Source organism: Diabrotica undecimpunctata, chromosome 6 (assembly GCF_040954645.1).
Source record: "Diabrotica undecimpunctata isolate CICGRU chromosome 6, icDiaUnde3, whole genome shotgun sequence".
NCBI classification, from domain to species: Eukaryota; Metazoa; Arthropoda; class Insecta; order Coleoptera; family Chrysomelidae; genus Diabrotica; species Diabrotica undecimpunctata.
The window spans coordinates 21,532,566-21,560,447 of NC_092808.1; the positions used below are offsets into that span (position 1 = coordinate 21,532,566).

Sequence of the window (27,882 nt, forward strand, 5' to 3'; positions counted from 1 at the left end):
CTCTAGTGAATGAGCTATCCATCCCAATGTTATTTAAATCTGCTTTAAGAAAATTAAAGTCCATGAACATTGAGCGCAGATTCTTCAATGACATTTACTGAGTAAAAATGCATTGCCAGTTTTATGTGATTCTTGGTGTTTTTATTTCTTTGGGTATGACCTTTTCTTTTTGACGATACTTATGCACCTAAATAAGTAGGAATTTCGAAGCTTCCATAACTCTAGATTCCAAAATTTATTAAAAATATTAGCCTCACTGATGTTAAGTTTCTCTCTATACTTATTTTTGCAAGAGCAAGCAGGTCCTAGTTCTTAAGCCGGCACGTTTTTTTGCTTCATTACTGACATATTACTGTCAAAAATTGCCTCGCCCTTTTTTTGTGGACCTTGAATAACATTCTTTATTCGCTATCTCCATCGACTTTTTGGGTTCTTTTGTAGAAAGTTGGGTTGCTTGCTTTTTGTTTAGGGGCAAACCTTCCATGACCTAAAAAAATCATAATAATGTTATTCTGACAGAAACAGCAACAATATGACAAGTTATTTTTCTATAAAAAGACTTGCCACAAAATTTTTAGCAGTTGAATCCCTCTCAATTGTTTAAAAGGTTCGGTGACATGGACTGTCGACACAACTTCAATATTTCTGGGCTTAAATCAATATAATTTAAACTATTTCGTCGTACTTGATCGTCGACTTCAGTCGAGCAGCCCATTTTTACATGGCTTGTCATTGTGTAAACCAGAAACTAGGTAAAAATAAACATCTCTCAACCGTCTTAAATATTTTCATAGACATAGTTATTACATTATTGCCACAACTCTTATTTTCACAAATTTTTTGGCTTGTCATTGTTTCACATTAAACCCTTCAATTGCATTAATATTATTATTCTGCGATTTGATTTCCAATCTCCACGTGGTACCTTATTTGTGCTGTTGAATTACTACATTGTTCGTTTGTTATGGATGTTGCATTATAAATTTTGAATAAACAATTTTCTCTTGTGAGTTATTTACAGCGGTATTTACAGTATTGGCCTGAGTTCGGCCCTGAGCATCTTGGAAACAGAACACCTACTGTTAATCTTTAGAACACGAATGACATATCTTACCGGATTTGTATTTTTTTTGTACATTTTTTGTTGACTCAAAAGTTTCTCGGCTGAATATCCCGAAGACACATTTGCATATTCGTATTGGAGACGTTTCAAATAAAATTCCATGTTTCTTTTTTGAAATTTACATATTTATGTCCGTTGATAACGACCGGAGATATAATGATATTCGAATTAAGTATCTTCTATGGCTTATTAATTGGATTTTGCTGTAATTATATTTTGGTATGTGCTGATCTGGTATGAGAAGTTTGCCTGAAGGTATATGCTTGCCTCAAGGTATGGCTTGTTTTTCTTATTAACCATTGAGAGTATCAAACTACTTCTCCATATTGTTGTTATTTCTAGAACTTGCATGACCACTGTTTATATATTTCTTTGAAAAAATCTAGGTGTTTACTTTCATTTCGTATTTTTTCAGGGTCTCGATCCATATATTATCCACATATATTTTTTATTACATTATTTATAGCTTTCTTATCACTGGCTACGGACGGAGCGATGGATCGCGCAGAAGTATGATAAAATAAAGGACGAACGATTGAAACGACTGTAACGACAGATCGCACGAACCACAGATTGTATGTCTATAGATATATACATTATATACTGCGCTATAGCAATAGGACGGCTGTGTATAGTCGTAGGATCAGTCCCCTCATCCCCCTCTCACGCTCTTTCATTCCATCTCTCTTTCACTTCTTTCAGCTCCCACACTACGTGAAGTAGTCCTATGCGTTTTCTGGTTATATGTTGCAGACACGTGCTCTCTTAAATTTATAATTTGTTAAGTTCATTTTGATAAAATTATGCTAAATAGTGATAGTTATAGTGATGTATCTAATCAAGCTATTCGAAGACGACGAGAAAATTGAGGTCATTGAACCAAGAGGAAGAAATGGGCCACCAATCACCAAAGACGAAATTGAGAAAGCGCTAAAACGTATAAAAAAATGAGAAGGCCATGGGACCAGATGAAATACCTACAGAAATCTTAAGAATATTAATAAAAAATCATATGGGCACACTAATAGAATTATTTAATGACATTTATTATACGGGAGGGATTCCGAAAGAATGGTTAATATCAATATTTATTTTAATACCAAAAAAATCAAACACAATGAAGTGTGAAGAGCACAGGACAATTAGCTTGATGAACCATATTCTAAAAGTATTCTTACGAGTGATACACGAACGTATCTATAAAAAGCTAGATGATAGAATAGCTGCAAACCAATTGGGATTCAGAAAAGGCTTTGGCACCAGAGAAGCATTATTTACTGTACAAACACTAATCGAACGATGTCGAGATGTCAATTGCGACGTATTCATATGTCTAGTCGACTTCGAAAGAGCTTTCGACAAAGTACAACACCTAAGAATGGCAAAAATACTGCAGAACACAGAATTAGATGACGAAGACGTGAGAATCATTGCCAATCTATACCAATATCAGAAAGCCATAATACGAATAGACCAACAAAAATCGAAAGAAATACCTATAAATCGTGGAGTAAGACAAGGATGTGTGCTTTCCCCTTTACTTTTTAATATGTATTCAGAATTGTTTAAAGAGGCATTAGAAGACGTAAATGAAGGCATATTTATTAACGGAGCACTTCTGGATAATCAGATACGCAGATGACACAATACCCCTTGCAGACAGCAGAGAAGGACTACAGATCTTGGTTGATCGCATTACTCAATACTGCGAAAGGTATGGACTGGCACTGAATACAAATAAAACAAAATTGGTGGTAAGCAAGAACAAGATTGAGGAAGACAGTGTTTATGCTAAAGGAACACTTTTGGGCAGGGTGCACTAAATGAAGAATGGGATAGAAGTACGGAAATAAAACGGAGTATTGAGATAGCTAGAAGTGCTTTTAATAAGATGAAAGCAATTTTATGCAATGGAAAACTCAACATCGAAATTAGAATTAGAGTATTGAGATGCTACGTGTTCTCTGTCCTGTTGTATGGAGTTGAGGCCTGGACAATTACAGAGGCGACAGAGAAAAAACTCAATAACTTTGAAATGTGGTGTTATCGAAGAATGTGAAAAATATCTTGACACAACACATAATAAATCCGAAAACGCTAACGCAATCAAGAATGAAAAAAGATAAAGAAATACTCAACATTATAAAGAAAAGAAAAATGAGCTACTTTGGTCACATACTAAGAAATGAGAAATACGAATTGATGAGGCCTCTTTTGTCTTCCACCTTCCCTACAAGAGAAGGTGGAAGACAAAAGAGGACCGGGGAGAAGACTCACGTCCTGGCTAAAGAATCTGAGACAATAGAGTGGGAAAACGTCAATAGAACTTTTCAGAACGGCTGCAGTTAGAGTCAAATGAGCCATGATGATCGCCAATGTCCTTAGGGATGGGGCACGTTAAGAAGAAGATCTAATCAAGAGAAATAAGAGAATAAGAAAGCTCTGCCTCATTTTTTTGGATTTTTGTTGTGATTTTACATGAAAAACCAATACTTTTATGGCACTTCTTAAACAGATGAATTAGATAACAAATTATGTAGTCCAGATCTTTTCGTTATCCTTTACTAACCATTCTTATAATGTTAATACACATGAAATAATACATCTGACACGAAGTTGCAAGCAGTGTAATGGAAAAATTCAATAACCTTAGCTATACAATACACAAATAGAAGGGGAATCTTTTTATATGAAGCAATATTATTAAAGAAACTGGGAAAACTGAGATTACGAACTTGTTATGCAGTACTGAGAACATAATATAAAATATATCTTTATTTTCAATATAATGAAGTACATAAAAGAGAAAAGTCACATTTATATATTCATCATAATCTTTGTAACCATTTCAGATATAATACATTTCATTTTTATGCCTTTCTTGGTACGGCTATAAAAGCGACTGCAGGAATTGACATTAATTCAAAGATATTTTTAATTGGCGAAAAAGAACAACCGAACGCTCTTACAATATCTTTATTATATTTCTACCGCACGTCCTCACAGTTTGGCTTTAAAGATATTTCGTTTAATGTGCTAATGATGGCCACGTTTATGTCCAACTTTCATCCAAAATCTTTCCAATCACTTAAAGTATCTTTAACAGCCCTGTTGGTTCTCATAAAAAGATTGCAAATGCTATCGTTTATTCGCGTTTTTAGAGCTAATAAATTAAGAATAATGAACGAAACGTAGATTTAACAACATTCTCGGAGACTACTTAACAGAAACATTGAAATAATATCTATGTATAGCTTTTAGGAAAGTGAGATTTCTATTCCGTTCTAAGTAGTTTGTTTCTTGCCAAGAACTTACTTTCTACCAAGTTCTAAAATATTATTTTGAAAATAGTGTTTTGAGTGACACATTTGATGCTGACAAAGCTAATGAGATGCTAGGAGAATACCAAGCTGGCTTCAGAAGGTCTAGGACCGTAACGAATCAAATATTTTCATTATAGAAAATACAAAACACTTTATATGAATATTACCTTACACTTCACACCCTATTTATAGATATTAAACAGGCGCAAGATCAAATAGATGGATTGAGATACCTGAATATATCAGAAAAACTAATAAAGTTGATAAAATGACACTAATTAAAACTAAAAACGAGATAATTCAGAAAGAATACAAAATAATTATCATTTAGAGTAAGCAAAGAATTTCATAAAACTTGTACTGGAACTAAAATGCCAAAATTAAGACCAACCATAGAAGGAAGGCTCCTCATTCGCAGAGGTAGAGATTAAAGAGGAATTAGAATAGATTGATCCTCAAGATTTTATGGACATCGCATTACTGAAACGACGAAATGCTAAATATAATAAAGAAGGAACCAGAACGTTCCAATAAAGTGAAATTTGGATTTAGGCCACACAGTGAGAAATAATATGCACAGCTAATAGTGAAAGGAAAGATCGAAGAAAAGAGAGCATTAGCAAGAAAAGACTATTGTGGCTATAAAACGTCCGACAATGGACAGAGCTAAATGCTGAACAACTATTAAGAACAGCTGAAGACAGAGAGAGCACTTTAAAAAGAAGAAGAGAAGTTAGACAAGGCGATCCACTGTCCACAATACATTTTAATATGACTGGAAGCAGTTATCGGAAAAGTTGAATTCACAAAGGCAGATGCAGAGCATCGGTGTCTACTGTTTGCAGATTATCTGGCTATACTGACTAAGGTCAAAAAATAGTAATTAAGAATCAAGCATAAAATTGTTTATTTATTTTATTTACAAAGCTCAGCAAGTCTGGAAGGCCTAGGGCTAAAATACAGTTAATATAATACTTATATATTACAAAACTTGTATCAAATGGAGTGGTTTCTTCTCGAATCATGCTGCTTGCCTACTAAATTAACTTTTATTCTCCTCCATTCATTTCTGTTTGTTGATATTTCTTTCCAACTACTAAATTAAATTTTATTCTCCTTCATTCATCTCTGTTTATTGTTATTTCTTCCCAACCAGCAATTCCCTCTTTTCTGCGTACTTACGCTACCAAACGCTATCAAACCATCTTTGTCTATGTCGCCCCTTCCTTTTTTTCGTGATTGGATCTGCTTTCAGGATCATCTTTAGCATCTTCCTTTCCACGCTTGTCACGTGACTCATCCATCTCACTCTCTGTACCTTCATGAAGCGACTGATGCTCGGTTCGTTATACAGCCCCTCCAGCTCCCTGTTTGTTCGTCGCACCCAACCTTCCACCATGTTTTTGCCCTGCATATATAGCTCTGAGCATTTTTCTTTGTTTCCCCTTTCCAATTTCTCCGTGTTTGCTTTTTTCATTTTTCATACTTTACTATCAACGTTGCTGTTACCAACTGTGGCTGTTAGTTTGATATATCCTTAAATTTAGTTTTCTCGCTGCATAGTTATTTGGATTTCATCAGTTCTTAGGTTTTCCATCATATTATTTCCCTTTGCCAATCTGGCATTTAGTTCCCATTCTTCCTGATCTTTCTCTTCTATAAGAGACCCCTTCACGTACCCCCAGGAACGTAAAATGGACCACTTTCTCGAAATTATATTCCCTTGAATCCTGGTTTATTTCTAAGTCAAAATATTTTGCCTCCTTTCCTAATCGTTTTATAACATTTCTTAATTTTTTTCTTGTGTTCGTTAGAATAGTAAGATCATCAGCGAAGGCTAGACATTGATGTTCATTGTTGAAGATGGATTCGGTCGTTTTAACTCGGTGATTTCTGATTATTGTTTCCAATACTAAATTAAAAAGCACCGTGGATAAAGGATCTTCTTGTCTAAGACCTCTGTTCACTTCAAATTCATCCGATGAGAATTCTCTTCATACTACATGATTTTGTCTGCTATTCAGAGTCATCCTTACTAACCTAGCCAGGTTTGTGCCAGGATATGCCCAAGAAGCTCAGTGTTTGATACATTTTATTCCAATGAGTTGTCCGAACATGAAGGAGTCTAATATCGAACCAGATATTAGATAATTTTAGATTATTAGAATTTTAAAATATTACAATACATGTCCCTTAATTTGCAAGTGTATGTCTTATAATTGATTTTTAATTTTTGTTTATGTTTCAGAAATAGTCTTTTTTATATTTGTTTTGTATATCCAAGTTCTTGAAATCTGATAAATTAAATGTTTGGAATTGTGTGCTAGTGCACAAGAATTTTTCTCTGTTTTGCAATCACTTTTGTGTTACGGTATTCTCTGTTTTAACCACTGCGATGTTTGTCCTATATACTGCCTATCACATTCGAGACAACAAACTTTAAGCTTTGAGAATAAGCTGTAATTGGATGAGCTGTTATGTTTAGCTATTTTGATTTTGGGAATTCCACTTAGCAGATTAATTATATTGTTAGTTAAGCCATTTCCGTAGGGTAACTTTTGGTAAATAACGGGATCTCTAGCTAAAAGAAACAAAAAATACGGAAGACAGAATGATAATGAAGCCAAATATGTATTTATTCTTCTTCTTCCTTCGTATAAGCAATTTTTGCTGTTCACTAGCGGGTTGTTGTCTCTATGGAAGATTGTCACTTTATTTCTTGCACGGTCGGTCGATACTTCTTAACGCCTCTTGTATTCTCCATAAAAGAACAAAAATAAGACTGTTCAAAACTGTTATGAGACCAACAGTAACTTAGGACACGTGCAAAGAATGGAGATGGAATATCAAAAATGATCATGAACATTCGATGAATAGAGAAAAGGAAGAAAGGGCGCTCAAGTAATACGTTATATGACATAATACGTTGTAAAATTCGTGAAAAAATGTAATACTGACAAAAGAGCGGCCGTATGCCCTAGATTTATGGGACTTTTGAACAAATGAATAAATAGACCGAAGTGACGCAGTATCATAAACATTTCAAATTAATTTGATTTTGATAACTATAAGATAAAATATTTAAATGCATTATTTGATGATATAAAAATTCGTTAAAAATTTAATGGTCTCGACCCAATTGAGGATATAGTTACTGTGTTTAAAAAGATCAAATACACCGTAGTTCTTTCAATTAGACCCATTTATGAATACCCTTAAAATGTTTTCGCTATTCAGCTACGAAGGGACGCCTCTGAAAAGCATCACACAGAGGGTAATCGTGTACAAAGCGTTCACAAAGTACAACTTTAACAGATCTCATTCTCTCCCATCCCGCTGCTAACTTCACGCATCACTTATGCTTTTAAATGATCGAACTGACTGACAATCCCGAGATCATCTACATCACAATACCAGAAAGTCACCTGAACTTCAAAAGACCAATTTTTTACATCTGTCACTATTTTCGGCTATCTCAGTGAATGGGGCCAAATTACAGCGCATTCACTATTGTGTTTTATGTATCTGATTCGGGTGGTATTATCTAGAAGGCCTTATCGACGGTTTTTTTCTCGGGTTCGGTAATGGATACTATAGAAAACGTCATTTTTCATTTCAGAAGGCCGATACTTTTAACACTTAGTTGGGTTTGATAGTTCTAGATAGTTTGTCAAAACATAGAAATAAATTGTTATTTTTTACTTTACATAGAAGTGCTTCTAAAATTGAAATTAAGTAAATTATATAGAATTTTCAAACAACAAACATTTTTCTCTTTTAATCAACTTTTCAGTTTGATCAAAATAAAAATGATAAGGAAATACTTGACTTTATTTCTGAACACAAGGGGACATACAAAAAAGATGATAAATAAAATCAAATAATTCAAAAAGAGACATGACAAATGAACTTTATTGTCAGAAGTGTGGTTCTAGTTGTTCAAACAGTGTAACTCAAGTATATAAGAAATAAAAATTATTGTTAGACTACGAATTGTCATTAAATATATTTAAAAAAAAATACCAAACTCTAAAATAACCTCTTTATTGTTAATGTTTTTACTTCCAAATCGGCCACTATGTAAACTTGTATCCTTTCGTGGAGAATATTTGTTAGTAATTTGTAACCAGTTGTTAACATGGTTACACCTCTATAGTTGTCACACTGGAGCTGGTCGCTTTTTTATGTAAAGGGTATATCACATCTTGAGACTATTTACATGGCATGGACTCTTTTTGCCAGATAATAAATAATAATTTATTATTATATCCTATTGATTGAGAACGTATCCTAATACGTTCTCAATAACCTGCTTTAGAGAAGACATGCTGTCTATACAGGATCTGCCTGCACGAAAGCCATTTTATTCTTCTATATCTGTCATCTCTTTTTCAATTTTAATTTTTATTATCTTTCCATAGAGTCTTGAGAGTGAATTTATGACAGTTAGCTCCCTGTAGTTAAAACAATTCTTTGTATCTCGTCTTCTGTAGATGCTGTTAATATGTGCCTTTGTCCACTCCGGTGGTCAATCATGCCGTTAAAAGTCAATTATCATTTCTCAGAATTTAATGTCTAGAATATTGAAACGTTACAATAGTTAGTATAATCTGTTTGAAAATTTCCAAATCGAAAATAGTTAATTATTGTTACAATATAGGTTTTGTATTTAAAAATTACATTATAAACAACTTTGATATTTTTTTTGCGCAGCATTCATATTTTGAAACATTTTAAAACGTTAAACGGACAAGCACGTTCGTTGCCCCTAGCCAATTTTGAACATTTTTATCCTACACTTCAAGTTGAAATTCAAAACTGTAAAATTCCATAAAACCTTGAAGCTACCAAAGTTATAATTGAATTTTGGTACCGTTCTGTTGCTGATTCGACCAGTCATTTTTAAAACAAGTTGTATACTGTCGATTAGACTGAAACCCATCAACTCAATGACAGCAAGGCATGAAAAGTCAGTAAATTCTAAAATTTTACCTGGCCTCGACGGACCGCATGCTTTGGGCAGCTCGCTTTTGATTTACGGTTTTAAAATGATAAATCCTCTGACTTTCTAATCTGGAGATAAATATAGATATTGCTGGAATAAAGTAACAATTTTCTAAACAGGATAAACGATCTGTGGTTTTTAAGTTATCGCCCTAACAGGCCAAGTTAGTTTTTTTCTTCTTTTCTTATCACTTTTGATATTAATTTATGGATTAGTTCAAATCATATTTTCGATAGCTGTTCCAATGGATCTTTTACGTATTTAGAAATGAGCTTTTATTCAACGATATAATTACCGTTTAATTAACGTTTAGTCTGTGCTGTTTTTTCTACGAAAAGACAAACACATTGAAAAGATCAACAACAGTGCTGTCAACAACGCAACGTAAAGTACCACGAGGACAGTATTTTTGGAAGAAAATTGTTGTAAACTATGTGATCTAACATAAAAAAAGCAATTTTTATCGACAAAACTTCAATTTGCGATATAGTCACCTATTCCCATCACAGTTCCATGAATTTAAGTTCTTAAATGTTATTTAGAGTAGTAATTACATCGGTAATAGGTCAAAATCCTTATCGCGGAGTCATTTTTTTATGAAAAAAAAAACCCTGCATCAAGCGTTAAATAATATTCTTCTTCTTTAGGTGGCATCTGTAATGGAGGTTGGCGATGACTTCTGCGAATTCATCTCTATTCTATGTCTTCATCGATGTTATCAAAGAACCTTGTTCTGGGTCTTCCTCTTCTCTGGCCAATGGGTCGGTCTATCGATGAGCGTTTTTCTAGCTGGGTCATTTTGTTCCATCCGCATTACATGCCCAATCCACCTCAGACGTCCTATCTGAATATGTTTTACGATATCTGGTTCCTGGTATCTATGGCTTTTCTTATTAAGGTTTTTCTATTTTTCCTTACATTATTATTACTTCATCAGTCATCCATGGTTTTTTTGCCTGTTGGTTTGTATTTATTAGATTGTCTTCACTATTTCTATTCGTAAGTTCTCGACATTTTTAATTAATTCATATCTGGTTCTGGTCCTTTCTTTTTTGTTTTGATTCTTTTTAGTTTATTTTTAAATTTGGCTACAAGCAAGGCGTGGTCGGTGGGACATCTGCACTGGGAAGGTTTTTGCACTTATTTTGAACCATTTATTCACAAGAATCATGTTGTTTAAAGGCTCTTTATTATTTGTCAAATAAGGAAAGACTCGTGAGTACCGATAAGAAACCAGTAGCCTTCAAAAAGTGTCGAGTTTCATATAAAAATTAAAACCTTAATTCCCACTAAGGAATAGGTAATTCCAATTTAAAAACAAAAAATATATAACTAATTGGCGTATGTATTTCCTATGTTTACATTTTCTTTCTGATTAATTATCTATATTTTAGTTTTGAGCTCGTTATTCGCACTCAGTTCATAAGTATTTAAAGATATTCAAGAAACCACAAATCATTTTCCAAGAACTTATTCACACTGTCCCGTGTAAATCATCAGCGTTGTTATGGTCAATATTTCAAACTCACATATCGATTACACCATTAGTGTAGCCATAATACACCCATAGAAACACATATATCACAAACGTTTTCAACGGTGTCACCCAATAATTTGCAGACCCTAATTTATATTTACTTTTTCTGACAGTAATGTGACAAATTGCTAGATTGGGCTAGTTCCGGTATTTTTTTTAGTAAGTTTCCTGTACTTAATAAACTCGCTTTTTCACTTATTAATCAATTATTCCACAGAACAATAAACTTTAGGAGCGTAATTTTTATTTGGACAAACAATAATTATATTAGTTTATTGCTACTAATGAGAAATATGCAGTTCTATCAGGGATCCGAAAGTTTCCTGTGTTAAAATGTTTTTTTTTTCGTCTTTTTTTAAAGCATTCCCAACTGAAGTATCTTAAAAAAATGAGTTTTATTTCTTTTAGTTAATTTTGACAATATATCATTTTATCTATACATTATGTCTCTAAAATAACTTAAGATCATCAGCAAATAGCAGAAAGTGTGAGTTTTTGATAGCCTTACCAATATCGTTAATGAACAAGTTAAAAAACAAGAGACCACAATTAGACTCGTGTGGGACACCAGAACAACAATGGAATTGTTTTGAAATATAATTGTTAATACGAACTTGCTGTGTACGCCCCATCAGAAAACTTTTAATCCAATTAACAATGAGGTCATCAAAGCCAGATGCATGAAGTTTGTGGACCAAAAGGTTATGATTAACCTGGTCAAAGGCCTTTAAGAAATCAGTGTAAATGCTGTCGACCTGAATTTTATTCTCAAATGCACCCAACAAGTATTGTTGTTAATTGACAAGGTTTGTTACTGTTGACTTCCCGTTAGAAAATCCATCTTGTTCATCAATAATTATGTTTCTGCAAATGCATCAATAATTATGTTTATGTAACGAACCTATCTTTTATCTTGAGAGATTAAACATGAAAGACCATTTATTTTAACGTATAAATTCAAATAAATTACATTTGTATCCAATGATCTTCCTGATAGCGCTACAACCTACAACGTAAGTTGGAGCATTACCGAAATCTGAAAGATGTTGAGGAAATCTGTTGTCTTCTTCTTAATGTGTTGTCTTCTTTGGCGTTCATCATTATTATTAGAACTCTACTCCAAAAAGCTGGTTAGATCAGTAATTAAATCACACTCTGAGATTGCGCAGCCATGACACTCTTCTCGTTCCAACGCTATGCTTTCCTAAAATCTTTCACTGTATGCTATTTTGCAGAAGCTGGTCTTTTTTTATTCTCATCATTTGGCCAAGGTATTGCAGTTATAGTATCTTTATTTCATTATTAAGATCTGTTTCTTTTGACCTTGATCTGACCGATCCAGAATCATGTCCCTTACGCTCAATCTTGATACTGATGTTGCTGCTGCTCGAAATCAAAGTTAGATATGCAAAAGGAAACTAATTTCTCCCAGGTACCAGGAGATTGGGAAATAATGATAGCTCACGTGGGTCGGGTCACATCCCTGAAGCATATCTATCTTCTTCTGGACAATAGTCTGATCGTGTACTCTGAATTTTCGCAGAATCTTCTTTATCTGCTTTGCACTTTTTACAGATATGATTTATCTGAGGTAAAATGTGTGTAATTACTCTCAGTTTCACAATTTATCTCTGAAAATAGACCAGTGTTTTTTTCTCTTAATTATTGATAGCGCCTTCATATAGAGGAATCCTTAGAACTAGAATTATGGAGTAAACCACATAAATTGTACTGTTTAATTCGTTCTTCCCTTTCTTCTTTTGTAATAGATTATATCTCATGATTTAATCTTTCACTATTATAATCTATGTCTGGTATAATGACTGTTCATTTTATTATACTTTTAGAGACAAACTCAGTACAATAGCTCATTTGATTACATGAAATCAATGTTTTAATATCAATTCAAACGCTCGAGAGTGCCAAACTAATCAAAAACATATATAGCTCCAAAACTAGTTGTTTTTACTCATTTGTGTTGCATTATTTTTCTATTTTTGCAATTACTTAGTACTAGCCGCATTGTATAAAAAGATGAAAACGGTGTACACAAGATCATTACTTTTATGTGGGGCACTCAACTAAATAAAACCTCGTCTTCAACTGCACCTTTCGATATAATTACCCCGTTCAACTGTTTCACCCCTTTGGGCACGGTAATTAACATTGCTGAGCTCTATTGTGGTATTTTAATAATTTTTATTTTAATTGTTAGTCGGATTCCCTTAATAACAAGTTGTGCGGTAGTGATTTATGTCTTTTGAGATTGGTAATAATGTTTGTTCTCAGTTCTTTGAAGATAAAGATGGCCGCGAGTGGTGGTATAACAATACCGGCCGTACTACGGCGAATAGGTCAAGAAAAGAATAATTATTATAAATATAGGCAATGGAAAGTTTTGCTCATACTTTGATTTGTATTGCGTCTTTCATAAATACCTTCTATATTTGCTTCTCAAACTAACTAAAAGAATTTAAATTCAATATTCCATTTAATCATCTATTAAATTTTCTTCTTTATGTCATAATTTTTTGTGTTTTTCATCTTATTTTTTCTACTTTCTGATATTTGATAAAGCACCATGGATCTCTTCATATTAATTTGTTGTACTGATCTCTATCTAACTAATTATTTGTTATCACTGAATAAGCCTCATTTCATTCATTAAAATAACCTATTTCTCTTGTTTCTTTTTGCTAGAACCTCGAAATACTCTTTTTCTTCTAAATGTTCCTATCTTCTAGAGATGGTGGCGACCACATTGACCCCTCTTATTCTATTCACAGCAGCTCGAAATAGATCAGTTGACGTTAGACCAGTCCATTTCCTAAGATTGGCCAGCCAGGATATACGTCTACGTCCAGGGCCTCTCCTACCCTCAATCTTGCCTTGTAAAATCAACTGCAGAAGTCGGTATTTATCATTACGCATGATGTGGCCGAAGTAAGCCAATTTTCTGCTTTTTATGGTGTTAACAATTTCTTTGTCTTTTCTTGTCCTGGAGAATAGTTATGTTATTTGTGTTGTGTATATATGAGACCCTCAACATAAGTCGGTAGCACCACATTTCAAATGCCTCTACTCGTTTTATGGTGTCTTCTGTAAAGCTCCAGCTTTCTACTCCATAGAGGAGGACACTAAGACTTAACATCTAAGAAATCTTATGCGTATATTGATACTTAAAGATAAGTTGCAAAAAAAAACTCTTAGTATGCTCTTTTCAATGTTTTTTTAATTTTTTTTTTCAATTTTTTTCATTTCATATTATTGATTGAGACTTATAGTAGAGTAATATTAGAGTTGTAAATATGATACGAAAAGTACTAGTCACATCTCGTCAACCTGCCATTCTACTATACGTATTTCGCTATTATTAGCTCGTCAGAGAGAACTTGCTGGTAAAAAGGGACTGAAGAATATATCCCTTGGTTTATCGATGGTTAATTTAGAACCTTTCGTGCAATCTAACTTAAATAGAAGCAAACCTATTAACATGCCATTTTCTGTCCCGCTTCTCCAAAGGGCACTAGATGGCGCTTCCAAAATATCTAGTCGCACTAGTCTAGATGCACTTGTCAGCTAACGACTGAAAGGTTTTGAATTAACTATCGGTATACGAAGGGGTGTACTCTTCATTTTGTTTTTACCAGTAAGTTCTATCTGGCGAGCTAATAATAGCGAAATACGTATAATAGAATGGTAGGTTGACGAGATGTGAATATTCCTTTTCGTAAAATATTTACACAGTATTTTGTATTTGTTTAAAGTAGAATGTTGCAAATTATTTGTCACTTGGTGAAGTTTCCCCTCAACCTCCGACCGTCCGGCTATTAGAATAATTTTCACACAGTAAGAGTAACAATTTAGTACTCAAGACGAGTCGCACTCCGAGCTCGCGGTAGTCATGTAAAATTCGGTCTTTTCTCTAATCGGTATTTGGTATATTCTCTATAAAGAAAAAGTGTATTAAGATTGTACAATAACGTACAGGCACGTTAGGCATATCTTACTTTCGTTATAAACTCTTAAATCACAAGTGTTTTATTTCGAGCTTCATTTACTCACCAATCCTGTCATCATCATTCAACAGTCACTGCAAGAAATTTTCCTATAGGGATACATCCACCAAGAAGTCCTTTAAAGTAAGATTTCTTGGTATAGAAAGAATTTCAACGCTCTAAAATAAGTAGCGAAGTTAAAAGGCTACCTAAACTGTTATTTAAACCATTTAAGTATTATTATTCATTATCCTGTATTATCTATCTTTCTACTAAATTATATATCTATTTTTACATGACAAAAAAACGAACATTATGGGACTGTGCATTTTTTGTCGCTCTGCATATAAAGTGCTATGAGAATGTTTTGCATTTCCTATCTGAATATTAAAGACCTGAAATATGTAGCGCAAAAAACAATTCCCCGCCCATGGAAGCCTACTAAATCTGTTAAAGTTGTACTCATTGTATACCCGTACCCCCTGTGATTTCTTTTGTGTATTAGATGCAAGACCGATAACTGGCTTGCTGTTATTGTTGGTAATTTTTTGGCCTGCGCATTTTGGTATCCCGTTGGGAGACCATACGGAAAAGAGCAACTCGCTAGTCTTTTAATCTCCACATAGGTGGTAACTATTGTGGTAATTGTCAAACGACTGGCTTCAGCTAATCCAAGGGTATTAATAGGATGCCGTAGGGTTAAGGCAGGTAAATGGACAAAGTTTAGTTTTGACATAAAATTCACCGCAAAAACGGATTTTCATAAATACTTTCATTATGCCAACATTTAATAACTGATAAATTTGTTATAAGTAATAACGTTTAATAGACACATTCAATAAAAGTGATGATTGACACTTCTAGTCATTAGGTAACCGCAATAACTTATTCAACATTGAATTTTTAACAAGATTATTCAAAGTTATCTCAAATTAATGACATAAATTTGAGATTTAGTGATTTTCGCTTTATGGTAACAATATTAGTTACTACGTACAGTTCATTGAACATGTACGCTAAATAGAGAATATTTTGCGACAGTTACAAATGAATTTAAGGAAAAAGTAAACTTAAAAAGAAAATTACTGGGGCCTCAGGAGATATCAAACGGAAGATAAGTCTAGCAAATATATTTTATGCTGCGTAGACAGATAAAATAGAGAAATACGAGGTCTGGACATTAAATAACGAGACTGCTTCTGAAAAAGAGTTTTATTTTAAAAATTATTCTACAATCGAATGCTCTCCTTTAATATATTCCCCTTCCCTCGCCACACACCGTTCCATTCGTTTTTTCCATTGGTCAAGCTGGAAGTCGTCTTTTGTTAGAGCTTTTGGGAGCTCCGCCGTTTTTCGCTTCATCTCTTCCATCGACTCGAACCGGATTCCTCTTAAGGCAGACTTGATCTTCAGAAAAATGAAAAAGTCACATGGTGCTAAATCAGGCGAGTACGGCGAGTGTTTGAGCACTGGAATGTCTCTAGCAGACAGCGCGTTATGGGCAGGTGCGTTGTCCTGGTGCTAGATCCACGGCTTGTTTTTCCACAACTCCGGCCGTTTCTTACGAACTCGCTCTCTCAGCGTTGCCAAAACTTTCAAATAGTAAGTTTGGTATACCATTTAACCCTCTGGAACCCATTCAGTCATCACGATGCCGTTAATGTCGAAAAAAAAACAATTAGCATGGCTTAAAATTTTGATTTCGATATCCTTGCTTTTTTCATTCTTGGCGATGCAGGAGTTTTCCAGTGCATCGTATTTGAATATCCGGGTTTCATCGTAAGTGATGGTGTTTTCCATTAATTCAGGCTCTTCATGTAACCTCTCAAGAAACTTTGAGCAGATCTGTTGACGGACGAGCTTTTGGTCAGGGGTCAAATTTTTTGGGACCAACTTCGCACAGACTTTTTTCATGTTCAATTCGCCATGTAAAATTTTTCTGACAGTTATTTTATCGGCGTTTACAGTCTCAACAATCATCCGAATGCTCATACGACGATCTCCGCTCCCAATTTCATTTATTTTGGTCACTGTTTGCGGAGTTGAAACAGAGACAGGTCGACCTGGACGTTGGTCATCTTCGGCGCTCTCTCGGCCTTCAGAAAACCGTTTATACCATTCGAAAACACGCGCACGAGATAGAGAATTCTCACCATAGGCCTCTTTTAACAAATTACAGCAATCAGTCGAAGTTTTTTTTTATTTAAGGAGAAATTTCACATTAATCCGTTGTTCATGTTTTTCTTCACAGATTGTTATGGCACGGGAAAAAACACGTTCTTTTCTAACCTCTACAGAAAAAATACTACTGCACCTACAAAAACGTGTTTTCGTACTGAAAGAGAAGACACTTCCAGCTATCCAATGCTGCGTTCGTTTCACACTCTTTTCTATTAGGACGCCTTCTGCGCGCATAGTCTCGGTATTTAATAGCCAGACCTCGTATAAGAAGTATATATACAAAACCTTTAGTTTCCCAATACGTATCGAAAATCTGAACCTGTCAAGGGCCTGATAAAAATATCTGTCTGCGTTTGTGAAAATGGTAGAAGCAGAATGTACAACTATTGAATATATACGATAGAAAGTCTCAGGGACAGACGTTGTAGAGGTGGTCCAAAACCTAGATGAAAGGATGGTGTAGTGTATATGATGATGCTAGGATTGGTTCAACCAACGGATTACGATTGCGATAGATAGCACGTAATGGCGAAGAAGATTAGAGAAAGTCAGTGCTTCAGTTTGGGGTTCTAGCATCTAGCATAGTTACTATAAAATCATTTCACATCTTACGTGATTTTATGATCATGCTGATGAGTACCATGCCTGTTTTCACAAATCAAGTTATTTATGGTAAAAAATCTAATAATTGAATGTTTCTATTTATTAATAGAGTAATTTCTACATTCATTAATAAATATTGATGATTTATTTTAACTTAATATTACTCTACGTAAAAGGACAAACGTGTAGAAAACAAACTGTAAAACGACCGATTCGGAATCGTTAAAAAATCACGATATTTCAAAAGACGAATTAAAAATTCTATAAAAAATCCAGAATCTAGACTCGGCAAGATAATCTAAGAATGTTAAGTGCTTCAACGACTGACGGTGATTTTAAAGATGTCAACCCATCAAAATTCATGTCAATGCTTTACAACGCTTGTATTCTTGACTGAAGTCCTATTTCGAATATAAATTACTAAAACTGAATCAATTAGTTTTTATCTTGTATCATTAATAATATTAATTACTATCAATATTTGACATCTGATGAACAAGATTATTTATTGTTACCGACATTATTTATCGGTGTAAAAAAGATCGAAATGTTAACATGTCTGTTACAAGAGTAACAATAAAAATGGTATTTTTCTTCAAAAAATTGTCCCATTTTTAAAAATAGCGAAAGAAACATTTCTTATATTCTTTTTTAGACTTATGTTATAAGACGAAACAAATTCCTTTGTAAGTGCGTCTTGCAGATGATTACCAATGCAAGAAGAAATTTATAAAACGAAATGCAAGTATAACAAGCGAAAGAACCAGGATCATCTATACAATATCCAATAAAATTTAGTATCGAGATTAAATCATAAATAATTTATTAAACATTAAGTATTGTTAAAACTCCTCCAAACTATTCAACCTTGTTTTCGAAGACATTTTTAAGAAACTATTATGGAACAACAAGGGTAATCGACGAATCATACTTAAACCATTTAAGATTTGCAGATGACAACTGTAATAGCAGATATGCAAATAATATCCAAGAACTATAATGATTAAATTCAATGAAATGTTATAAAAATTAAACAAAGTTTCCGGAGTGGTAGGCTTCAAAATGAACTACGCTAAAATGAAAATAATGAGCCAGGACCAGACAAATCGAACAAATCAAAACAATACCATCGAAAATATTGAACATTTTATATACTTCGGCCATGTCATCAAACTGGGAAAATTAATACAGTGTATTTAAATGAAATTAAAAACCTCTATTCCTATAAACTTAAGAAAAAGGTGTATAACATATGCTCAGGACAAATATTTTAATTTAAAATGAGCTAAAAGTCAGCAAACGGCTATCCAGCAAAGTTCATCTCCAACAATTAAAAAACTTTGGACATGTTATGAGAGCAGACATAGAAAACATGGAAAGACCTATCCAAGGAAAGGTAGAAGGCAGAAGAACACACGACAAAAGACCTATGCATGAGTTAAAAGAAATAACCAGAGACAGAGATCCTTGGAGACGGAGAATACATGACATCACGATGACCACTCTACTATCTCCAAGTCAAGATTGGGATTGGGGGGGGGGGGTCAAGATTGAAGAGAGAGACTACTAGCTTTTAGAAGGCATAGAACGAAGATCAGGAATATCGTGAAAAAAATAACAAAAATGAAATGGCGCTGAACAGGTGGACACGCAGAATCCTGGAATGGTGACCAAGGGGGACCAGAACAGTAGTTTAGATTGATGCAAGATAGAGAAAGATGGAAACAAATATTGAGAGAGACCTACATTCAGGAGTGAAGGTTGACGCAGAAAAATATTGTGGTAATAGTGAAAGAAAAGCAATATGAGCAAAAACTTTGTCGCAAATATAGGTCAATCCAACAGACCACATAAATGGAACAAGTAGACTTTGGAAATAGAAATAGTTCTGGAGATGATATCGTGGAATTAGCAGTAACACTAGATATGGCGATTGTTAACACATTCTTTCCACAGAAAATCCATTTTCATAATACACAAAGGTGGACAAAATCATTCTTAAAGAGACTATTTTATGGCAAGAATATTTTATGGCAAGATATTTTGTCTGTAAATTTAAATAGTTTGAAACTATATATTAATTTTAATGTTGTTTCTTATTTAAATTTATTCTTCGTAAATAAATCGCTAATATCTGATACAAAAATTATACATTAATTTACTTTTTGGATTTATCATCTGGATTTTTAGCAGCATCCTTAATTCTCTTAGCTAGGATACCTACAAGTTTTGCATCAGCAGCAGCCTTCCTCAATGTTACATATGCTTCAAATTTCTTTTTGGTACTATTTCTATTCTTTGTTCTGAGACTTTACTTTGATGGGGAGAACTTTTCCCTGTAATTGTGAAGCTACTTCACGTTCTTCTTCTGTGGCTTCATCAGCTCTTAACTTCTTCTTCTTGTGGATAGGGATAAGGATTGATTAGTTTGAATTTGTATTATTTGAAAGGTTGAACTTTCAGTTGGATTGGTTCTACTGATTTGTTTCTTCGTCTGTGATCTATAGCAATACCTACAGTCCTTGCAAATCTGCGGTTAAGACGTGCGGCTTTTAATTCCTGGAGTCCTGGAGTAAATCCACGTCCAAATTTACTGTAGTATGGTACCTGATTTATGGACATCTTACAACAGGCCTTAAAGGTCCAGCAGCAGGCCTAGGAGCAATAGCACTAGCCTTCCAATCTAATTTAGACTCGAAAACTTGCATAATTCAATTGGGTATAATCAAAGTGTGTAAGTTGTGATTAAATTGATAACTTTTGATATTTCCTCAAATAATATGTAGAGGGTAGTAGTTTAGGCAAAAGACTTAAAACAATAGGTTTCAATTTAAGATTTCAATAGTTCAATTTTAATTCAGCTCCAATTAAGTTGTGTTGGAGTGTCGAGTTAAAAACTCGTGTCGTCAATCGGGTCATGTCATTGCATTATTTTAAATCTTTTTTATTTTTTTACGCAACATCAGTATATGAATGCATGAATTAATCAATCTACATAGTGGTAAGAAATCTTTCTCTTAACATTATAACAGATCCCATAAGAAACACGACGCCTAAATACACAAATATTTTTTTGTGACAAATGTAGAAACTCTGTTTGAATTATTAATAGCTTGACTTTTTTTAATGAAAAAAAGTAATAACAGTAGAAACCATTAAAACTACATTATTATTCAAGATCTGAGATTTTAAGTTGATATTTTTTTACTTATAATTCCTATGTCCCCCATTGCCTGGCACTGCTTTTGCTTTCTCCCAACTGAGAGTTTCTGCGTTTCGGGCCCTTGAAAAGTTATTTAAACCACATGGTTGAGAGAAATTCGACACCAAATTTTGTTAGTCGTGGTATTCAACAACAAAAAAAGAACCCAGCTCCCAAAAATCCATGTAACCACACACTAGTGTTTTAATCAGGAAATTCAATATGTGTGTATATCTGAAATTGAGACCGATTCGAGGTATTTTAATTTTAAGGAATGGTGGGAGACATGAGTGTTTAAAACTGGTGATTTGTTATTTGATATTTAAAGAAAGTCAACAAACCCTGCAAAATTTTTATTGATGTTATGGAGAGTGTACTATAAAAATAATAAAGATCTATAAAATCAATTATAAAAAAAAAACTATTTTTTAAAGTATTTGTTATACGCAGTAAATGCACAGAATGATTACAAAAATATCGCTACTTTGGAAGAAAACCGTAATATGTCAAAACGTGACAATATTCAGAAATTACCATTTAAAAAATCCATGAAAACATTACAATTAAAAACATAAAATTTTATTCATAACTGCGAACTGGCTAATATTTTGGTTTTGGTGTGTACTAGCCTGTAAAAGCTATATATGAAATTTTTGAGTTATGACGTTTTTCTTAAAGCAAATATGTTCGGTGTTTGGAGTTAATTCGCTTTGTTATTAAAATTGTTTTAGGTGTTTTTTTACAAACCAAAGACGCTATCGTGTTAAAACTAAAAAATACTCGTTATTCTTCAGTAAATTACAGTTAAAAAAAAACGTTTAAAAAAATAAAACACTCTCTTAACTATTTTTGACAAAAGTCAATTTTAGCATGAGTCTACCCCTAAATCCTTGAAACATTTTTATAATGTGAAATGATTTCAAATGGATTTATTTTTTTAAGAGCGTCCCAAGTCGAAATAATTTGTAAATAGTTGGGTTTAAAAAGTTTTAATAATGTTCTAAAATACTGACATAACTCAAAAGAATACTCATTTTAAACATAACTTCAACTTCTTTACAAGACTGACACAACTCAAAATAATGCATTATTCTTCATAGAAAGTATTATTCTATCTAATAATTGTTTTTGAGAAAGGACGGCATATCTTAAAATACGATAGTATTGTGCAAAATGTCCAACCAACTTTTTTATTTATCTTATTAACAATAATGACACTTCTAATATCTGACGACCACAGGCATAAACTAACTTTATTACGTCATGACACAAAAAATACTGAATATTTAAAATCTGTTTACTACCATGGTCCATTTGTGTCTGTTTTTTTTTTAGATATGACGGTCTTCTTCCAAATTAGCGATATTTGTTCTCTCTGTATAAAAGTACGCTGGACACAAATATGAGGGAAATAACGAAAGATATAACGAGATTAAATTTTAAAATAATATTAGAGAATAGAAATAATGCTAATAGGAGATGCACCAGATAAGGTGCTCATGAATATGAGCGAAAGAAAGTCAATATATGAATAGTGGATATATAAGTAATTTGTTTTATGGAAGGGAAATGCATAAACCATAATTACTTTCAAATAACCAGATATAATAACAACGACTAAAATGGTAAGATAATATAACTAGAAACTAGTAGAAGAACTATAGAAAAATTACTAATCAGAAGACCACAGGAAAGAATGCTCTGTGATTCTAAGTGATCTACGAAAAATCAACACTATGAGTTGAGCAAGCTGAAAAAGAGACGGAACCGTAGATAATAAGCAAGGAAACATTACCACGGTTGTGAACCATGGTGAAAGACGAAAAGAACCACATGTATATTTAACAGAGATGGGTAGACGACATAAAAATAGTCGCGGGCAAACAGTAGATGAGATTGGCACAGGATATAATAGAAAGATGAAAGCAATCTAAAGAGACTTACATTCTTGATAAAGATTGACAAAGATAAACAGAAAATATTTGGTATTAGTAATTTGTCATTTAGTTTTATTTGCACTGGATTATCTATCCAACTTAATAGCACCAAATAAAGTACGGTAATAAAAATACTACTACTAGACACTAGATATTATTCAACAAGACATAACTACTTTGCACTATATTATAGTCTTTTTATCACAGTATTAAAATAATAGCCCACTCATATATATTTTTAGTATGCATATATTTTTTGTATGGTGTGGTAGATTCGTTCAAACATATTTGTTTTGATTTTGACCTCAAGTGAATTTAGTCATAATTTCATAATCAATATGGGCATTAAATTTCATCTTAAGTTTCCCATTAAAATATCGGACATTTGCAAGTCTAACGGCACGCAAACTTGTGTAGGTATTTGAGAGCATACTAGATAATCCAAAAATGTTATTCGAAGTACTAAGAAGACAAAACAAACATTAGTTTCGATGTAAAATTGACGCCAACCTCATTAGTCAGAGTTGAACTAAGCCATAGCATAAAATTTAATTTTCCCAAATCCAAATATTTATTTTTTTAGAATTGTTTTTTTGTTGGTGCGTTGTTTTGTAGAATAGACGGCTCAGTCTATTCTAACGGAAAGTACTTTTGAAAATACATATTTAAGTTAAAAAAAGTTGTCTTCTAATTCAGTTGTAAGAGATTTACTGATAAGAAACGAGGATATACGTAGGGTCACAAGTGGATAATGTTCTCGAATGCATTGAAAAATTTAAATGGAGATTGGGGGGACATGTAGCACAATTGCGGGACGGGAGATCAACCAAGAACGTTCTTGAATAGATAACAAGAAGTGATGAACGCAGCCGTGACAGACCTCTCACCAGATGATCAGATGATATTAAGAGAATCTCGATGAATTGAGTTGTAACAACACAGAAGAGAAATAATTGGAAAAACCTTGATGAGGCCTGTGTTCAACAGTGGACTTAACCAGAGGCTATATGGTGAGTGTAATATTGTAATGTAGATCAAAATTTAACAGTATTCATAAAAATGAATACATTATTTTTGTAGAATGGAAACACTTGTAATCTGACTACGTAAAAAATATAATGTATCATTAATAATATAAGCTGCGGAAATTTGGGGTAATTCATATCTTGGAAAGATATGAATTACTCCAAATCATATTGTAAGGTAATGTGCAGGGCAAAAGATCAGTTGGAAGACGCCAGAACTCGTGGCTGAAAGACCTGAGAAGATGGTTTGATTGCTCATCCACAGAAATCTTTCGTGCAGCATTTTCAAAGCTACGATTGCTATTTGGATCGCCAACCTTCGAAAGGAGACGGCGCAATAAGAAAAACAACAAAAAATCATTACTACATAGAAAACTAAAGTAGATCCTTATACAAAGTTCAATTAGATCGATAAAAAACTACTTTAATTAACTTGAGGACAGAATTGACAGTTGAGTTTGACAGTTTTTGCCAAAAAGAGGTTAAAATTGTGCGAAGACCGAATAAGTCGAAACTTAATGGGAGATATAGGTCAAAATATATTTAAGGATAATTAGATATATGGCTAGAATTGATTAAGAGCAAAAATGAAGCTCTTCTAAACAATTACAGTTGATAGATCCTTATCATCACTTAAGGAGCAAGCTACAACTCACCGCTTACTCTCTCTACCACCATTTTACAACGATGTGGCCAATGAATATGCCGCTGGAAAGGTGATCACGCGGTATTCGTGCATGTCTCATGCTCTTTTGGCTAGGACTACATTATGATAAAAAAAAAACAAGGAACTTAATGGTTCTTTACTCTAGAAGAAAAGTATTTTTGTTTTTTTCATATAATCTTTTCTCAATATTTTTGTATGTTTAGCGAAAACAAACTACTCGTGAAATCGATAAACTGTAAATATATTATGAACGTGTTAGTTTCATATTCTAGTCCGGTTCTGTAAAACAGAGTGCAAACAAAGTACATGATTGTTTGTTTTATAGCAAAGACTAAACAATCGCGTCCTAATAGGGAAAATCATTATTCATCTGCTGTACCTATTTCCTTGTTGATATTAGAATCGTCGATTTGGCAACAGTTCCAGACAACTCTAAGCAAACAAATCGACAAGAATTCTTAGGAAATAGTTGATGGATTCAACCTACACGATGAAAATAATTTTGCACATAAAGAAAGCACTGAAAACTGTATGTTCTAAGCTTTCAACAAACTTGTTATTAATATAAAATTCATGCTGACACTGGCTTTTGCGTAAGTGCATTTTCTAAAGTTTTCTATTACTTTATAAGTGGTCAATTTTTAATTTCCATGGACTTCATAACAAAGTGAGCTTAAGATGTGACTAAATTACGTCATTCATTTTGTGTTGAAATTGTGTGTCTTCCAAATTTGTTTTTTCTAGTTTGTCCGATCTAGAAATTGTGAAGTTTGGGATATAGAAATTGTGTACAAAACAGTAGTTGTACTCGTAATCTTTTTATATGTTTTACTGACTTATTGGATGTGTTTATTATGTATTCTCATAACTAACTGTCACTAAAATTAAAATCTTAGATTATAAAACTATCAAACCATAAACCTAATTTATTGCATGATAAAAGTAATATATAGCAAATAAGTTTATTTCATTACTTTGTAATGCATTTGTATCAGTTTTTGAATAGTATTTTCAGCGATGGAATTCCTTCAAACTTTAAATTAATGAAATAGTTCCTTGAATTGAAGAACATTTTTAATCAAGGCAACATATTTCAATTATTTCAGTTGTATTAATAGATAACCAAGAGATATTTGAAATATTTGCTGCATTTCTAAAGATCAGTATTATTAAAATAACAAGAATCCTTGTAATATTGGTTTTTATTTAGCATGTATGTATGTTGAAGTCAATCATGAGCAATCAGAGGAGCCGAAAATTCTTGTGTCCAACAAACAAACTATTACGTCATTGCTGCATTATTTGCCGCCCAAATTAGCTTTCTTTTTTCATTTTTCGTTCACATAATCAATTTTTGTTACGACACCTTTTATATAGTTGTGAGACTTCTGCGTCGTATTGCGCTTTCGGAGAACAGCTTAGCAAGTAATTATAAAATTTAGATGTTTATATGAAACATCTATGTTTTCCGTTCTCAGGGTATAAATAAATTACATTAAAGCTCCCTCAATGAGGCGTATTCTACCTGTTAAGGTGGGTACACATATGAGAGCCGAACTGCTCGTGAGCTGTTCGCGAACAGTTCGTTGAAAATATGTTTATGTTCGAATATCCAATACCCTAAGTATCTAATAACAAACCGAGAATTAATTTACTTCGTTATTCTAAATATTTCGGTATTTTGTTTACATTATCTGTTATTAATTTCTCTCGTTACTTTTGAATAAGCCGCGCTTGTTCAGCAATTTTGTTTAACTGAATGATCTCATCGCACACTTAGCAGAAATAATTTATAGTCTCAAACACCGTCAAAATTTAACTGCGAACATTCTTTGTGTTCGTCCCAAAAACCGACAGGCCGTGGTTCCTAACGAGCAACAAACGAACAGCTCGTAAGAGGTTCGTCCCGTCGTACAAATTAACGAATATTCGCGAACAGTTCTGCTCGCATATGTGTACCCACTATTATACAAACACGACATATCTGAACTAGAATATGATACTATAACCACCTTTGCTGATTATACTGCTATCCTTGCAGTCGGTGATACCAGCGAAGAAGCAGCGGAACAAATACAGTAAGTTGTCAATAAATAAAATCTCTAATTAGACTAAAAAATGGAAAATCAAACTAAATGAATCTAAATGAATTCGCATTAATTTTACAAATACAAAATTCAAAACATTCCAATTAGAATAAATGATGTCCAAATACCACATACATCTCCCGCAAAATACTTGGTACCACACTTCATGTAATACTTCGCTGTAAAGAAAGGCGAAGAACTAGGTATTCTTTTCAGGAAAATGTATTGGCTAACAGACAGAAATTCAGTATTGTCTATAAATATCAAACACCTGTTATACAAACAAGTATGGACCAGTATGGACGTACGGTTGCCAACTCTGGGGCTGTGCCAATTCAAGTAATATCCAGGTCAGCCAGAGATTCCAGAATAAAGTATTAAGGAAGATCGTTGTTGGTCCTTGGTACATCAGAAATGTCGACCACCTCAATGATCTTAAGATGTAAGAGGTGGATAAAAATATCAAAAATGTGCCAGGTAGTCATGAACAATGACACCATAGTCACGTAAACATCGAGATTATCCAGCGCCTTGATAATTCTAGGTTAGACATAAGAAATGAAGAAAACTATTGTTTGAGTTAGTGTAAAGTGTTAACTAGTTTAAGAGCAGAGCATAGTGCTCTGTTGTATGTTAGCTATAGTGCATAGTTGTTTTATAATAGTAGTATAATAGTAATTGTTTTAAGTAAATAGTGCATAGATTTTATCTAAAGAGGACACCATATTGTTAAGCTCTTAGAATTTAAGCATAAGTTAACTCAAACTGCGACCAGATTTCAGTAGACTAAAGATGGCGATCGTATTATTATATTTTCTTGGCGCCACCTGTCAAATGTCAACTGTCACTTCTTAAACAGACAAATCTTCTGTCAACGTGAAATGTCAACTGTCAATTCTTGCCGTTTGGTATGATGTTTTTTTAACCTTTTCCTCTTAATATTTTAAGTTTTTCATCCTCATCTCGTGTTCTGTTGGAATTCCTAACACGTAAATTTATTATTTGTGATAATAAATTTTCAAAAGCAATTTTCCAAGAAACTTAACCTTAGTTACCAAGAGACCTTAACTGACACAACAGCAAACGGACTGGAAGTTTTCGAGATGTGGACGAAATTTTTTAAAGAAAAAGAACGAAGTAGGGCATCATGCGAGATGAAACTAAATACAGATTACTGAACTTACGTATGACGGA

General features: G+C 33.3%; 1 protein-coding gene and 1 pseudogene across 5 annotated transcripts in view; one reads left to right on the top strand and one right to left on the bottom strand.

Moving 5' to 3' along the window:
- Window positions 1-27,882, top strand: part of hth (Meis homeobox homothorax) — a 393,321-nt gene that overhangs the window by 105,227 nt on the left and 260,212 nt on the right. The window lies entirely within an intron of this gene.
- LOC140443071 (large ribosomal subunit protein eL13-like) lies at window positions 19,929-20,478 on the bottom strand (annotated as a pseudogene).